This window comes from Euprymna scolopes, chromosome 4, assembly GCF_053919585.1.
Source record: "Euprymna scolopes isolate OS-2025 chromosome 4, ASM5391958v1, whole genome shotgun sequence".
NCBI lineage: Eukaryota > Metazoa > Mollusca > Cephalopoda > Sepiida > Sepiolidae > Euprymna > Euprymna scolopes.
In genome coordinates, this window is record NC_136485.1 from 80,641,421 (window position 1) to 80,655,850 (window position 14,430).

Genomic DNA, 14,430 nt, shown 5'->3' on the forward strand with positions numbered 1-14,430 from the left:
AAACTGTTAGTCAATTATGGAACACTTCAGAAAAATTCTAATGCGCTCAAGTTGTATATCACAAGGGAGAAATGGGGAAGAGGGTATATTTCGGTTGAAAAATGTGTCGCAGAAGAGCTTAAAAGTGTTAACCATATACAAGAAGAATGAGAAACAACGAAACTATTGTGGAATGAGAAAACTTCCATGGCCCAATTTATTTATGATCTTATGAAATAGCTAGTCTCCTTGGGAAACATATACAACATAACAGTACTCCAGATGTCAGTTCTGCTTGGCTCAGAAAACATCCTACGCCAGGTGCTTTCCATCTAATTGACTCTTTGGCTATCCTCACTTGAGGGACAAAATTGGTGTAAAATATCACAACACATGTAAGTTAATGGAACAGTAGTAGTAGTAGTAGTAGTAGTGGTAGTAGTAGTAGTAAAGAAGAAGAAGAAGAAGAACACGAAGAATTTTATTGTTTTACCTTCTAGAACTTAGTGTCTGTCGGGTTAGAGTTAGTGTTAGAGTTGGTGTGCAAAAAAAATTTTAATGAGATTCACCCGGTATTTTGGAAGATTGGTAACCTTGGGATATTTGAATGCAAAGCTATTACATTTTTGACAAAAGAAAACACACCTGGATATTACTTTTTTGACGGCTTGTCTGGCCCTAGGTATCCAAAACCCAGAAAGATAGATTTTATTAAAGGTTGACTGAATTTCAAGATGTTTACATGTTTTATGATATTCTATGATAATAAGTTACTTTAAATCGTGATCCAGAATGCTTATTTATAATTATCATTAGAAAGTGCCCACATGACTTCTTGATTTGTCAGTTCAACACTAGTGTCTAGTGCACCCTTCTGCATCGTAAGCAGTGCACATTTTCCATACTGCATGCTATTTCTTTACCTGTATAAAAATTCAAGTCATGTTTGTTAGTGTTTTTTTTTTGGCATATAGCAATTAGCCTAAAGTTATACATATCATGAAGTGTTATATTTTTTCCTTTGTGCCTAAATTTGTGCCCTGCATTATTCTTCCTTTGTTTGTCTTGATTGATATTCATAATAAAAACCTTTTTTTTATTCATTAAAAAGAAAATACAACTTTCTTGTATATGAGTCGTGGAATTGCATTCACTAGAAAAAGATCTACCTAATTTGCATATTCTTTTAAACATTCATTGTAATTAATTCCCTATCAGTTTTTTTTTTCAGTTTTCTTATGCGATGATCATCTTTAGTTTACTATTACGTGTCCTTATGTCAATGCAGGCATTGTAAATGGTTTATACTTGCGTAATATTTGCGTAAAATCGTTATAGTAAACACAAAAATCTATCCTCCTAGAGTTTTTTGTCTACAGACATGAAACTTTATATATAAGGTATTTGACCCCATGAGAAGCTTTATATTTTTGTTTAGCCTGCGAAAATCGGTACAAAAGTGTGAAAAATAAAAAAAAAATGAAATTTGCCAGGTGAAGGTCGAACGCCGTCATTACGAATATACATGCATAACTTAGTAGTTATTGATTCATGTTTTATTTTGTAGCCTCTCAGCAAACACGTCTTCATGGTTCAGTGATAAACGGTAGCGACAAAAATAAATCGTATGCTAAACGTTTTGGTTTTGAATCTCGGAAGTGACGCACGTGTCATTTCTTTCTTTTTTTTTTATTTTTTAAAATCATTACTATATATTGGGTTCATTTTTCCTAAGATTATGGTGGTCTTGGTGGGAAGAGAAATTAATTCAGAAATGTTGTATGTTAAATTGTTTATGTGTATTTATATTATCCGTCTGGGGGGGTAGGTAAAATTATTTTTAATATGTGTTATACATTATCTGTACGAACTACGGTAAAGTTATTTCATGTACGTGCTGTGAATTACTTATCCTAGAGAATGTACAATTATTTTACATGAGAAATACCAGTCCTAGGGTAGGTAAAGTATTCATTTCCCTGAGATAGCAAATGATATATAGACATCAAAAATTATTCTGTCCTAAGAATAATAAGTATATTGAAGAACTACTAAAAGATTCATAGTGTAATATTTTTTTAAAAAGTTATTATGGTAATATAGTAGAGAAAGGGCATAATATCATTTTAAAATCTCAGCCAATGTCAGGTCTACTGCTAGTTAATTTCTGATCGTAAGTGTTTACATGAATCAGCGCCATTATGAATCTGCTTTAAGATGAGTACGTAAGAGTTTTTTTTCTTTTTCAGTTCCCGATGATAAACTGATTTTACCGTTAATCAATACACTTTAACTTTGGAGAAGGCGTTCAAATTGTAACGAGTAGATAAAATTAAATAACGAATACAAATTATTTAAAGGATTCTCATTAATGCAGACCTCAAAGATTATCGGAAATCGATAACTTCCTGTCCATATAATCAACGATGAGTTCAAGAAGAAAAGCTTAGCTAATCGTTCTTTTAAAGTTTTAATTAATGCAAAAATAAATAAGCACAATCGATGGACAAAGTATTGTGCAAATTTTCAAGACGTCGGAAAAGTCGATTCCATCACAATTTTTTTTTTTAACATTTCTTATAGTCCACAATATAACGAAGTTGCTTTGGTTGTGTAAATTGAAATAATACAATTTTTCGCACAAACAAAATCATACTGTCGCATGAAAAAAAAAAACGACGAACTAGAACAAGCAGATCAAATAAGAATTGAATGTTTTATTTTTCGGATCTTCTTAATTTTACATTTTTCAGATTCTTTTCTTATTCTGCCAGACACTTTCTGGTAAATCCGCTAAATACAAATCTAATTCAACGGAACATTTACTTATTATAGTAAGAAAAAACAGAAACCAATTTTTTTACGGGAAAACAATACGTTGCCTTTTTTTATTATTAATTAAACAATTCAGTTTTTATATTCGCAGAAGGTTTGTAGGGTAATATACGCCATTTTGATTATGATGCGAAAGTAATCATAATTTATTCTCGTTTACCTCGCTAGATGTCATGCTTTTTTATATTTTTATAAAAATTAAGTAACAAAATAGCGTCTCTTAACTTAAATCGATAAAATAATATTCTTAAATAATGAATAACTATGGATCGTTTATCATAAAATTTAATTTCGGTTGTTTTCACCATAACGAAGAAGTATGTCCTAGATACGTGTTTAGTATAATTACCGGAAGTGTCATGTAAATACGCACTACTTTCCTTTGTAGTGACACATGAATCTAATCAAGACTACAAAAACTTACCTAGAATAACACTTTTTTTTTAAGAAAGGTATCTATCTATATATCTATAAAAGTGAAAGTATGTCTGTCTGTATGTGTACATTTCCCTACCAAATTACTCTGTCAATTTTCAGTCTACAGACTCGAGATTTGGCATAAGGGGTATTGAGATTTGGGGAAAAAACTTTTTAATCGGTTTTCGTCTAAAAGTTGGCTGTCAAGGGGTCAAGGTTTTACGATTTGATCCTGAAAAACTCTCCCAAGCTCCTCCGCTAATTTTGGGTCTAAAAACTTTAGATGTAGGTTACTTGGACATGAAGCAAACAATAAATGTTTCTGTAAATTTTCAGTAACTTTTTGTCTGTTTAATAACAGTTGATACGGCATAATCAGGTTTGACACAACGGTTCCCGCCAGATCACCGAAGTTAAGCAACGATGAGCCTGGCCAGTACTAGATGGGTTACCATTTGGAACTTCTAGATATTGTATGTGCTCTCTGCTTATCTCAGCATTGTTTCCAGTCGTCTTGGACTTCTCCTTGCCACTGGACTGCAATACTGACTCAGGAGAGGTGTGGTTGGATTTTTACGCAACCGTTGCCACACAATTACATGCGCAGCTACCCTTATAGGGAGTATCTTTTGTCTTTCGAGACGAAACGGAGGCATCGAACTGATTAACAGTCTCAAACAAGAGAATGAATAGAAAATTTTGAATTGTCTAAAAAGAATACCGTAACAAGTAATAATACTATTTAATTTGTAGTTACAGATAAAACGGTAGCAAAGAGAGGGATCGTGGTGTACAGCGACTAGAAATGTTCTAAATGTAGGATTTGTTTTTGTTTTAGTTTTATATTTAACTAGTTTTACAAACTAATATTCTTTCTTTTTTGCTAATATAAAAAAATGTAAACTGATTTCAATGAATAACTAGTCAACGCGTCAGACTTTTTTCAATATTTTTTATAAGGATTGCTTAGGAAATATAATAGAATTCTGTGCTATCTTCAATACTTGGTCAAAATCAACTTATTGGAAAAAAAAGTATTTTTATGTCAACTTGTCCATAAAAATATTGACCGGAAACACTTGAGAAAGATAGTGTGTAGTAGGCATTATCGAGTGCCGATGAGATTTGCGGAACGTCAAGAGCTAATAAATATAGTTGACTTTGTAGAAGCTAGTGAATAGCAAGAGTTTTACATTGATAGATTGCTACGTGATTAGCCTAAACATGTGGTAAACAAAAAGTTTTAGTTTCACGTAATGAAATTTATCTGCCCGTTTATTTGATAGATACGTTCATGACCCGGTCCATGTTAGGGAAACTGAGCTCTACTCCTAAATCTAATCAATCAGTAAAGCCAAGACTTCTTCGCGATTACTCTAGACTGTTTCTTTCCAGGAACTGTAATTGTAACTCTTTCGATGTACTGATAACATCTGTGCCCGCCACTACTATTCATATATGAGTCACCCGCTAACTTAAGCGATACACCATCTGATTGTTATGTAGGGTGATCTTCCCTAATGCTGTTATGATCTCTGTGTTACGCGTTTACCGATGATTGTACCCGTTTACCGATGATTGTACCCGTTTACCAATGATTGTACCCGTTTATCGATGATTTTACCCGTTTGCCGATGATTGTACCCGTTTATCGATGATTTTACCCGTTTACCGATGATTGCACCCGTTTAGCCATGATTGTACTCGTTTACCGTTGACTGCACCCATTTGCCAATGAGTGTACCTGTTTTCCGATGATTGCACCCGATTACAAATGATTGTACCCGTTTACCGATAATTGCACCCATTAACCGATGATTGTTCCCGCTTATCGATGATTGCACAAAGAAGTACAACTACCCGTAAGGATATGGGGATTAGACTTATTTAGATTCTTATTATGCCCATATATATTGACATTATTTTCCTTGTGCAAGGCGTGACTCTTCGCCACCTACGCTGGACGGTCATTCACTAGGAAGTGACTAACTATAGACTACAGTTGCAGGAAGGCAACGGTGGTTAAGTTGTTAACGACGCAGACATACAATAAAGGTGTGCCAAGTTCGAATACATTTCATTCCACTGAAACATTTTTAATTAAACAAACTGGAGATTGCTTTTACGGAAAAATGCTTTGAGACGCATAATAAAATGTAGGGGTTTTGAGAATTGACCAAGGACTCCACGTAAACCATATAAGAGATGCACTACATATATGCGTGAATCCTTAACCTAATAAAAAAATATTTTGTATTTAAATTGGTATCTTCTCCGAGTATGTAGAACGACCCGAGAATAGGATCAAGATCAGAACATCACCCTTATGGGTTTTCTGCAACAGGTTGATTAATTTCAATGCGCGTTATTTTCGGAAGTACGTTCAGACGATTAAATCATTTCGACAATCAATGCAGTTCTATTTCTGCAACAGGGTGCTTTTTTTCTTCCTTTCCTCCCGGAGTAATTAACCTGATTGTTTGGTTAATTTTGTTTTTAAAGCAAATGAAGTCGGGGAGAGTTTGTTAAAATGCTATTCTTGCTGGCCTTTTTTTGTTTGTTTGTTTTTTTTGTTGACAGCTGCGCAAACGTTCTTTCCGTTTGTTTTCCTTTCTCATCGGCTCCGGGCTGATTCCTTTCTCGGCTGAGTTTGCTGTGTTAAAACAATGCTAACTCAGATATGCAGTTTCGTCTGGGAATTAAACATGAAAAGAAAATTAAAATAATGATTGTTCCGGATAATCAATAATTTATTTACGATTTTCTTTCTCTTTGTATGTATGTCTGCATCTTGCCATCATCCCCTCTCTCTCTCACCCTCTCTCTCTCTCTCTCTCTCTCTCTCTTTCACGCACTCTTTTCTCTCCCGCTTTATTTCTCTCTCTGGATATGCAATAAATACAAAGACCTATAGCAAGATTAAGCGCTTAAACTTCGCTTGAATATAATATTACAAAAAATTTAACAAAGTTTTTTATTTAGAAGTTTTTACGTAACTACGCTGATGTCACCACTTAGGTCGGACACCCATAAATGTTAAAGGGAATTGGATTTAAATATAGAGAAAAATACAGTTTTCGACAAGTACGTAAACTAACATTTCGCCGGCATCTTCCCGCCGGAAAATGCGAAAACGTTGAGCCAATAAAATTTTAGCGGGCGACAATTGCCAAAAGCCAATAAAATATAGAGTAATTTTCAATAAATTTACTAAAGCGATCCTAGATTTTATCGAGTTAAGACAAAAGTTTCAGTTTCCTGGAGGAATTATTCAATTTTGTCACAAAAGGAAACTTATAAGCCAAACAATAATAGGCTCTTACGTCCAAGTTGCAATATGACTGGTGTTGGATGAAAAAAGGTTTTAGAAATAATTCGTTTCTACAAAAAATTATAAAAGAAAATTTCAATTTGAATGTTTTTTATTGCTATCAGACAAATAGAATTGTTTCCAAAGTTGTGGAGTTGTATCGATTTTATTTTTTGACTCCCTCTTTCAAATATCCAATTGGTCAAAGAAAATGTGGAAACACACTGTAGCTTTCTCTGGAAACAAGAGAAACACTTCGATTCGAATGTTGGAAGGAATTCAGATAAGTAGTCCGGCATTCAAACTCTGTCTGTCATCCACGTGCTCTTTTACACCCTAACACTACAAAAAAAGAACAAACTAATTCTAATCATAACCTAACCGTAAGCCTTAATAAATGTTCAAAATATATACTAGTAATAAAGAAAAATTTATCAAAACAAAAATTATATATAACTGTTTTTTTTTTTAATTAAAATATTATTTACCTAATTTTTCATTTTTATAGGTTCTTTATCGAAAATGCACATTTTCCCATTATTTTCTTCTATGTGCGTAGCCTTGTTGTAATTATTAGATCATGAAGTTTCAAACGGCTTTTGTCAGCTGTTTACTCCAGCTGATTGTAGATGCGATTCGTAAACTGCACCAGTACCTATTGTTTATTTTATCTAAAACTTGAACTTGGAAATTATAGAAATAACACTCTAAAATTATGATAATATGGGATTAAGAGGATAATACATGAGTTCTCGGTTAGTATCGTGTGGCTGCTATTATTTTAGAATTCTTTCAACCTTAGTCCATGCTATTTTTTATTATATTTTTATTGCTTTATTAACATTATATTTTTTACTGTGCATTTAAAAACAAAGTATGAGTGTGCGTTATTCGTCTATTGTAAACCATCACAGACGATGGAATCGGTTAGGTGGACTTCAATCGTAACAGAAATAGGTTTTATATGGAAAGGTATTAAACCACAAATTCTCCAACATGAATAAAATAGTGAATCATGCCTAACAAATCGAATATATTTAATCATCTACAATATGCATTGCTGTTGTCTTAATTTATTTGTTAAGCGAGTCGACCTGCTGCATAGTGATCACAATTATAGTCTGACGTTTTCAAGTGAGTCACTAATCATAAAACCAGAAGGCCACTCGAGTAGAAGGGTTAATGGATGTGAGGTGGTTGTGTAGTAATCGTTAATAGTGAAAGTTTGGGAACATTTGCTTATTTAAGGGGATTGTTCAACAATTTTTTTTACATTAGACTTGAAAGCTACCAGGTTATAATCGGCCTAGAATATGTAAGCGAAACAGTATTCCATAAGCCGGCAGTTCTGGGGAAGAATCTCTGTTTATAGAATCTGCGTTTAGATTTAGCTATAGCTTGGGAATAGTTAGAAATTCCTAATAGTGGTTTTAGCTAGTCGAGTTTTTTGTTTTTGTTTTGTAAAAGTTCGTTCAGAGGGCATAGATTGGAGCGCAGGCGAGCACGTCATGAAAATAACGATATAGCGGAAACAGGCTAGCAAGTCTCTCCTGTGACATTTAATCTTATTGGTTGCTATTATTCATTAACCTACACGATTGCGGGGTTTTTTTTAACTAAAAAAAAACAGTATCAATACTCAGAGGTTGCATGCGAAATTGAAGAAAGTTTGGATGAACAGGCAAAAGATTATATGCTGCAGACAGACTACTTTTCATTGTGCCAAAAACTCATATTTTCGGTGTTGTCCCATAAAGAGATATACTTGATTTGAAGATATATGAGGTGTGTACTCAATTTTGTGTTACACTGTATATCTGACGTCATATCCGACTAGATATGATAGACTTCTTTCTTACTATTGTTAGCTGATACAAAATAAAATTAACACTTTGAAGCTCTCTGGACCCATTATCAGAAATGTTTTCTATTTTAATCATAACCCTTGATTTTCTAATTTATTTTATATAATAATTATCCTAGCAATCGGATCCACCAATATTTTCAATATCCAATTCCTTAAAAAGGGTTGTTATGGAGTAGCAACCGGAATTAAACTTAATCACGTAGAAACTGAAATCTATTATTAAATAATGAAAATCAAATAGTATGATCTACACACCCACGTTTTGTTAAATTTCCATTCAATTAGTAGCATTTTTTAATACTGAATGTTGTAATTCTTCCTTACAAGTCATGTCAGTTAAATATAGAAATTGTGCGCATACTTTTTATACATTCGTAGAGTAATCATCCGGTACAATCACATTGGCACATCAGTTCTCGTCAGATCACTGAAGTAAGGTACGATGAGCCTGTCAAGTACCAGATGGGAAAACTAGGAGCTGTATGTACCGCGCATAGTTGTAGAGATTTCCACGTTGGTATCTGGGGGTGCGTTTAATTCATGAAGGGACATAACCCTCGAATCAAGAAAGAAAGCCACAGGAAATTACCGTCTTTAATTGTCTTCACGAGATTAGCATGGCTCTACAATTTGAAGAGCCATGGTTGCCAACGCTGTTAAAACAGAAGGGCCGCTTCATGCAGGCAATTATATTCCGCACTGATCTTAATAATCCATAAATATGTGGAATCTACAGAGATCTTCTATGAAAACGAAATGTGCATAGCGAATTTTAATACAGATTCTTACCCTTAATTGACTAGTGGGGGGCGCCCGACTTTGCCCGGTCGTAAAAAAACGCTTAAATATGATATTTCGATTTGTCCAGATTTCGTATATATTATTATAGAGTCGTGATTTCAAAACTAATAAAATGTATTTGGGTGCCATCAGCTAAAATCTAGACCGAAAGCAAAACTGCAGCATTCCAAGCTGGCGACGTTACCCCTATACCAACATAGCACGCATATAGACTGATTACAATTAAACTAAGCTGAATTAAAAATGTATAACGATCTTTTTTTTATTTTGACCTGTTTTGGGCCCCTTAAAACTATTTTTACCCGCTAAAGACCAAAAAAAACAAACGGTCCATAATGAAATCGAATCATTAAAGGCCTATAGCGCCGCTCTGTGACTTTTAGTTTCGAGAGAGAAAGAGTTTGAAAATATGGAGACAGACAGACATAATGAGTTCTATAAATTGTATGACATCTTGCTATTTTTCGAAAATACAATTGTTTAGATCAAGTAGTTATAGGGAAGTTGATCGAATGACGGGTTAACAGTCATTAGCAATCTGGTATTTGTTTCACGTAGAAATTAAACAGAATTTATAACTTAAATATTGTTTGAAAGGAACCAACATTGGTTATGTTTATGTTATTCTGTTTACTCTATTTGTTTAGTTTTTTGTTTATTCTGTTTTATTTTTGTTTTTGTTATTTTCTCATAATTACAACTGTGACAATAGAATATTCTTTTCACTTTTTTTTTACTATCAGGTATATAACCGACACAGTAAGACACAATTAATTAACTGATAACCACATCCGTCTATACAACAACATATACGATATGAACGGATATATACTCAAAAATCAAAACAATGAAAAGAATATGATGTTGTCACAGCCCTACTCATCACATTGATTTTTCAGTATATGATGATTTTATTATTTTTCAGATACAAATAAGCGCAACCTCTAATCTTCTACAAGTGTATTTTTTCAAACTCGTAAATCCTGCTGTTGAACTCTGGAGTGTACAGAGAATCACGAACAGACCCTTTATTAAATCTGCAAAAATCTGAGATTACATCGGCCGAATCGTTTGTGCAAATTATACCCAAGACGAAAATAGTGGTCTAAATAATTCAAATATAATAAATCATCGACGCTTATCGCAAGAATTCAGGAAAATGTTTTGTTTACTCTATTTTTCCGATGATATTGAAGCAGTTAGAAGGAGACGTGTGCTGCATAAAAGAAAATAAATGGGGTAGGAAACCGAATAAAGTGAGAGACAGACTGACAACAGGAAATAAATGTTAACAAAGTAACGCGACTGAACATCAATAAGATAAGAGTAAACGGGTGAGAGAAGTAAAAAAAAAACATTTTGACCCGGCAATATTCTTATATGTGTCTCTTAATATACCAGTTATGGTTATAAATATATAAGAGAAAAATGTACATTGAGATGAAGATCAAAGAATCAGTACTTGGTAACATGTTCTGCGCATGAGAACTCAAACGATATTGATAATCTCTTGCCCCACGTTTACGGGTTCTTAACCTAAGACGTAATATACATTAATGTGTTGCTATTTTGCATTTTATGACGTGTGTCGTCTGTGTTTGCAATGTATACTGACATTAGAAGACGATGAGGAGGTCATTTAGAATCACTGCTAACGATGTATATAAATGTATCTATTATATTCCATAGAAAGTTGGAAAAAAAGAAGACAAACTAGACGAGAATATGACAATATGAGTTTGGAGACAGTAGTCGCGGTAGGAGTAGATGCTAGCGTGGAATAATATTAGACATGGCCCAAAAAGCTTTTCATAATAGATGTAATTAGAATACAATAAGACTCGCTTTCAGTCGCATTTCTTGGAGTTGTTTTGCTTTCGTTTTAATTTTGTTTTGTTTTCTTTTGAGAAAAACTTTGTTAGAAATTCAAAATTGGTCATTTATAAAACCAATTAGTCGCAATATTCAATTCAAATTCTTAATGCAATTTTTCTGATTACCCTGTTTTCCATAACGACAAAAGTTTATATATATATATATATATATATATATATATATATATATATATATATATATACGTGTGTGTGTGCGTGTGTGTGTGCATACATACATACATACATATATATCTAGACGGGTAACTAATACAGTAAATATACATATGTACACCTTATATCGATATATTGGCATATATTATGTGCTTATGCATATATATATATATATGTATGTATATATATATATATATATATATATATAGTGCGTGTGTGTGTGTGTGTGTGTGTGTGTGTGTGTGTGTGTGTGTGTGCACGTATATCTTTATCTGGTGAACCTTTTAGCGTTTCCGGTTCTGACAATAAGAATTTCACCTTTTGTGTTCCATTTAGCTTTTTGAAAACAATTGTATATCGTATGACTTGTTTTGGTTTCGAATGTTTTTTATAAAATTATATCATAATCACTTTTTAAAGAAATATGTATGTATAGGTTCTATTTAAGGCTTAGCATTGATCTTGTTTTTTTTTTACTTGAAACTGGATCAACTCGATTTAATTTAAATTGATATACTGTTATATACACATGCATAAACATACATATATATACGTGTGTGTATGCGTGTGTGCACGCGTGTAGGCGTGTGTTTTCATTGGTAAAATATATACTTTAGTGTCGTTTCTATTAATCAAGTTTCGCAAAGAAAGTGCACCTGAGACAATTGGAGCCGAATCATTTTAACGCATTATTTTTGGTTCGCTTCGTTTCAGCTTGGAACAGTCTACCAAGCTCAGCCTAACGACAAGCAAAGAGTTAAATGCAGCAATAGTTGCAGTATAGCCGCTAGTCTTTGGATAAATTTTTCACATTTAAGCACCAAGGGGCATGGGGAGATTCTGGCGTACATGATCAATAGAAAGAGTTTAAGTGGAAAACGTATTTGTATAAGATGGATTTGCTATTTATAAATATTAAATCTTTTTAGTTATGCTCCATACAGATTTCTACCTACTATCTAACCTGTTTTACAGCTTAGCCTGAAATTATCTTTAAAGTATACGTAATTTCACAAATATTGGACCTATATTTACCAACCTAAATCTTGCTTAACTCTTTGTGATCTGACGCAAATGGATTTTTAACATGAAAATCAATCCATTTGCTGAGGTAGGATACGCTTTTCATCGATACACTCTAGTGTTCAAAGCTGTTGAACATCTATTGGTCAGAACTTTAATATACTACAATGAACATACAACATAAGCGTCTTTTATTTTGTATTTTGTCCTTAACTTTTCACATTCCATAAGCGATGTTTCTGACAAGGTGGGGGTCGGGAGGAGAAGTACCGTCTTCTGAGTCGAAATATACCTCTCTAATTCAAATCGTCAGCTAGTTTTCCTCGTTTATGTATTCCTTCAGTAATTAAACAATTTAAGATTCCTATCTTGACAGAGTAGAAAACCGACTTCGAAATCTAGTAGGTGAAATGTCTTCTGCTCTTCCTTACAAACTTTTGCTTACTGAAGAGAATTTACTGACCTTCCACTACTCTATTGTTATTTTTATTATAGATTCATGCTCTCCCCTTGTAAAGCATTCAAAATTTAAACTAATTCAGCTACTACCACTGTCAATATTTTCCTCTAGTACCAAAAGTAAACGCAACTTATACAAGCAATTGTTTTCCAAGAACTACTCATCTATGTAACACGGTACCATTGTTTCTCAGCTGACTTCGATCTAATCGTTTTCAAGTTTAATCTTAACAAATTCTTGTCTAGATATCCTCTTAAATAATAAAATTCTGTTATGTTTCAACTATCGTTAACATCCGTCTGGTGTTGTCTCACCATCCACCTAACAAACTCTGTATCTCTTATACTTGAGTGACATTTAGGCCTTGATAATCTGCAAGATTTTAGCCGATGAGAAAGATTCAAATATTAAAAATAGATAATTACGTATTGATAAAAATATATTAAAGTACTAATAACTAAATTGCAGTAACTGCGGCCAATTCTATTTTTACTTTGTTAATTTGATTTGACTGCAATACATTTACTTTATTAAAGTCGGGTATTAATTTCAAATAACGTGTAATTCACATCAGACCAGTTTTTTATGATTAAAATGTTCATATTTGCGTTTTGTTCTTTCAACATTAAATCTATTTGCATATTTCTGCCATCAGAAATTAGTTATTATCCAATTAACTATTAATCGCGATTGGCTTTCCGTTGCTGTCTTAATTACCCATTCACACGTCTTAATCACGTGACCGACTAAGGCCTCCGACTGAGTAGAAGCAATCAACAAGCAATATAATGTTCTACTTAATCATTAACAACGTCTGGAACTAATCTATTGCGATTTCTATGAAATAAGAATCAATGAAGAGAAAGTATCATAATTACTCTGTAATTTGAATTGCGGTCAAGGGAAAAATAGAACTCGTAAGAAATAAAGTGATTAAGAAATACATCACACATTTTTAAACCTTGTGATTTGTGCGAACGTTGCAGACATAGTAAATCTAATATGCGAACGTCTGTAGCAAAATGGGATGTGTATGTGTAAAAATACTTATCAATGCGCAATTTTTCGCATTAGGTTAGATTAAGCATAGGAACAGTAAATCCGGTTTGAATACAAAAAGATTAGAATCAGTTTTAAATGTTAAGATATGACATGATAGAATTAAGTGCTAGGAAATAATCAGTGGCAGTTTTCTCGCGTGGATTATATAATTAAATGTTCCGTCCAAATTCCTTTATAAATTACCGGATTCAACATAGAGACAGAGACGTCATTATCCATTGAGCTATCTACGTACGATATGCTTATGAGACGATTTCTGTTTTCTTGCAACGAGAAGATTACAGATCATCTTATAGTGGTGAAATTTAAATGTAAGCGATCGACGCAAACACTTCTTGGGCGTTTTATCTCATCAAATTTTTCTTGAAATCCGTATATAAGATATATTACCTTTTCTGGTTCTCCTAAAACCAGCTTTCACCATCGCTCTCAACACTTTCTCACGCATTAATCTGTTCTCAAACTTACTATCATATCATGTAAAGAGTATGGTTGTCATAATAAGGCTGGTTAAGCTATGCCTCATTTGAGTTCTTCATAAAATGCAGAAACGTATTATCTGTAATTTGATTCGCCTCAACCTTTCTACTTCATTGCAACTTTTCTCACGCATACATGATGTTGCCAATCT